Here is a 4621-nt window from a genome sequence, read left to right on the forward strand (position 1 = left end):
TTGGCCTGCGGATTAATACACGCGGAAGAATACTAGTACGCATGTATGTTTACTGAAGTAATATTAAATGCAATTTCAATAAATCATGCGATGCGTACATTGTTACAGACATTGTCATGTAAAGTTATATAGCTACGTGTATCTACTAAGTTAGAGAACGTAACAAACTCGGTACTACTTAAATGAATCGAAAGATGATGAAAGGTTCAGTGTCTCGATGAAGCGATAATGAACTCATCCTTGTGTACTTCAATTACAAGAAGCAGAGACACATTGCAACTTCATGACAGACACAATAACACTATTACATCAACAGTTTCACAATGTTTTCTCTTTAACACTGACTAAAACAACATAGATTTGAAGTAGAAGTTTCTAAGAACTAATCAGCGAAGCTTTTAATCCCTTAATACCATAACGCGTTTCCATATTCATTCTGCTTACTATTTGGTGACTTTATACAGCTTAAGAATTTTAAGTGGCGGATTAAATTAATGAAGACTTTGGCGATTAACCTTCTGACCTCTATAGACTCTTCCTAATGTAAATAAAATGTTCTAATCGTTCATAAATCTCTAGGTAAAAATGTGTCCCAGTACTGAAGGGGTTAAGCATTCGTGTGCACGCTTTAGGTTACAATGTGCTTTTTATGTTTTAATCCTCTTATCTATTGCACACACTGCGTAGTGTAGTGGTTAACACGCTCGACTCACAATCGAGAGGGCCCGAGTTCGAGTCCCGGGAAGCGGCGAGGCAAATGGGCAAGCCTCTTAATGTGTAGCCCCTTTTCACCTGGCAGTAAATAGGTACGGGATGTAACTCGAGGGGTTGTGGCCTCGCTTTCCCGGTGTGTGGAGTGTGTTGTGGTCTCAGTCCTACCCGAAGATCGGTCTATGAGCTCTGAGCTCGCTCCGTAATGCGGAAGACTGGCTGGGTGACCAGCAGGCGACTTACGACTATTGTTCTTTCATTCATAAACACTAAAAGTCTAGCCATCAAGGAAAGTGAGAGTCTATCTGTAGATCTACCTTGTGATAAAACGCCTCGGAATGGCGGCATTACCTATGTGGGTGATTAAGACGAGGATCACGCCCTGGCATAACACGAGGGGGCTATAAATGAAGGATAGTGTCTGCTACATGGAATACAAACTCTTACTAAACACATTGTGACCTAGAATGACTATAAATATAGGTACTGGGGGATAGATAATTGGGATAATGCAAGACTATCCATTTCAGGAAGGCACTGAAGTTTAAAAATGTTACTTATAAATTAGTAGGGAGAGTAATTTACTTTTCCTTTGATGATTGAGTGGGAGCGAGAAATAGTTATTAGAGAACCTGACCTTTGATTTTCTACTCAGATATAATGGAAAGAGGTTTGTCAAAATAAGGTAAAAATGCGTATGGAAACGAGGAGAACCGAAGAGCACGTTAAAGAGTAACTCGTGTACTTGGATCAAAACATACAGCTTTAGTTTCCTTTAAGTATTCGGCCACTAACCAATCAGCGAGTACCTAATCCTCTTCGGCTCGCATTTGCAATATTCTTCAATACTTATACTACCTCTGCCTCTCTCCCATGTTTCAGTGATTCCCATTGCTTCATTTATACAGCTCGAACTTCGTTTTATTCTAGATTTCACCAACATAATTAATGCTAAATAGTAAATCCTCTTGATATTTATTTAAGACAAGTAGATGCCGATCTGTATAGGAATACGGCTCTCTAAAGGCTCATTTTGCCTAAAACTACTGACAAACGACCGAAGCATATTATCGACCAAGGAAAGGATTTGCAATGAGTGGCGCTACATGTGTTAGCCGTCTGACACAGTTACGCGTTAAATAAAAATGACGAGAACCATTTTCTGTGTTGGATTAAAAGGCACCGCGGTGAACTAAACCAAGGCAAGAGTCGAATGTGTGATGGTAATGATTGCAATTGAACTTAAACACACACACACACACACACACACACACACACACACACACACACACACACACACACACACACACACACACACACACACACACACACACCTAAGTGATATTCGTAGAAATCAACGAGCAGCTTTACTAAGAGGAGGTTCTGGTTTACATGTGCGTGGCTTGATTTGGTTATTTTTGCTATTCTGCGTGTTACTCATTACTCATTCTTGCCTGGCACATCTGTTCCTAGTTACGAGACACACGGTAGCATAACCACGATAAGAATGGCGGAACATTACAAAGGTATCAATAGACTGGCCTTATAAATACGTAGTAAAATACTGATGATTGTTTTGTACTGAATGTATAAATAGGTCGTAAATAATTGCTTCAAACCTTTACAGAAGAACATTTTCCAAATTTATACTTATATTAATTCATTGCCTTCCTCCCACTCCATTTATACGTTGCACTAAAGCAAAAAAATAAATGGATACTGATAATGAAAAATAAATAAAGAAATAAACACGATGAAAAAAATAGATAATATAATTCTCATAAGCTTTTAATTTAATCCCTCCAGTCCTAAGACGCATTTTTACCATAACTTTTGGGCATAGCTAGACAATTTTATTTATATTAGGAAGGGTCTATGGAGGAAAGAAGATTAATGGCCAGAGTCTTTACTATTCTAATACCCACATCAATTTTTGAAGCTGTATAAAATAGTAACCAGAATGAATATGGAAACGCGTCCTGGTACTGAGTGGGTTAAACAGGAAAAATCAAAAACTCTTAATAATTCGAACGATACTTAATGTGCTTATAGTGACACCCGACTACTTGAGATGATGACTCTGATGGACATCCGCAGTGAATTAGTCTTGGGCAGCATTGGCGTAAATTAGTATTATATAACGTGGGTATAGAGAGAGAGAGAGAGAGAGAGAGAGAGAGTGTGTTGTGTGTGTGTGTCTGTGTGATGGTCCCCTGTTCCAGCGCGTCATGTCGTGCTGTAGACGTAGAGAATTAATATCGTACATAATGAGGAACTCCCACGTGCGGAATTAATATTTTACATCACCTCGTCACCACCTCGTCCTTACTTTAATATTCTGCTTATCGACTTATTTAGCGATGCGTATCTTTGTAAGTACACACTCATTTACAAATTCATCTATCCATTTATTCAAAGGGCAAAAGAAGGTTGCATAAGATGAAAGCAAATATCATGCTGGATTGTACAAAATCATTCGGTCAGTCAGACAGTCAGTCAATCATTGTATACAAGGCAGTCTCTCTCTCTCTCTCTCTCTCTCTCTCTCTCTCTCTCTCTCTCTCTCTCTCTCTCTCACACACACACACACACGAGAACGTAATATTCCCGGCCATCTGATGCTCCCCGGCCCCTCCCCTTCCCTACCCCCCTCGTCCATCAATCTTCCCTTTAACGCCGAGTTTAAATTGGGGTCTGAAAAGTCAACTTCATTAACGCTGCGTCCGAAGCTTCGCCCCGCGCCAGTGTTTGCTCAACCCTCCAGGAAAGAACCATCTGCCTTTCATTTCTTGCCCTCTTCAGTTTCCTCCTCTCTCTTCCCGTCCCCAGCCTTGTGTGTGTGTGTGTGTGTGTGTGTGTGTGTTCCTCAGTTTCCTCACTCGCTTTTTTTTTTTTTTTTTGTCTACGTATTTCGATCTTTTCTCTTTTCATTTTCTCTCTCCGTCTTTATCTACTTCAACATGTGTGTGCGTGTGTGTGTGTGTGTGTGTAGAAAGTAGGCAGGATGGGGGAGCTGGCAGGGGGGGGGGAAGTAGGCATGGCAGGGAATGGGATGGAGAAGAAAGGGATCCATCATATTACTGAAGATTGATGGATAGAGTTAGCAATGTTAGTTATAGTTAGGTTTGTCTTGATCTGTATGTACATGTATTCTTGTACTCGTGATTCCTCCTTGCTTGAGTTCCTTGTGTACATGTGCCATCTCGACGCAATTCAAAGGAAAGTGCACAAAAACACGAAAACAACGCATGGAAAAAGAAAAAAACAAAGGAGGGAAAGAAAAATCAAAGAATCTGCCTAAGAGAGAGAGAGAGAGAGAGAGAGAGAGAGAGAGAGAGAGAGAGAGCGAAAACCATGGAAATAAGGAAGGAAAGAGAGACGGAAGGAAATGAAAAGCGGAAGAAAAGGATACATTATAAGGAACTCGGCCATCAGCTGTTTCCGGAACCGTACCCTACATACACAAAGCCGCTTAATGTTTTGCTTCCGGAAAATAATAAGGTGATGTATGAAGACAACCTTTTCACTCACTGGTGTTAGATAAGAACAAAACAACAAACGAAAATAATAAAAACACACCGTAACACCGATCGAGTTACTCCATCTACAAATAAAGAATGTTGCAATATGTGGGAAAGTATCATGAAACGCTTCAGTCTCGTAAGAACTGATTCGAGGAGCCTTAGATGATTAGCCTGGTTCTCATGGATCTTTTTTTTCCATCAGTCATGCATCGTGTTTGCTAAACTACCCCTGTGTCATCCTCCTGTCTTTCTTTCCTCCTCTTTTCCGTTCTTCCATTGTCACCGCATATTCTTCCCTCCTTCCTTCGTTTTTTATTTTCTCTTGGTGTTCTTTCAAAAGTTACGACAAGAACCGAGAAAATATCCCTGAAAACCAGAATATCGGC

Source organism: Portunus trituberculatus, chromosome 14 (genome assembly GCF_017591435.1).
Source record: "Portunus trituberculatus isolate SZX2019 chromosome 14, ASM1759143v1, whole genome shotgun sequence".
In the NCBI taxonomy this organism is placed as follows: Eukaryota; Metazoa; Arthropoda; class Malacostraca; order Decapoda; family Portunidae; genus Portunus; species Portunus trituberculatus.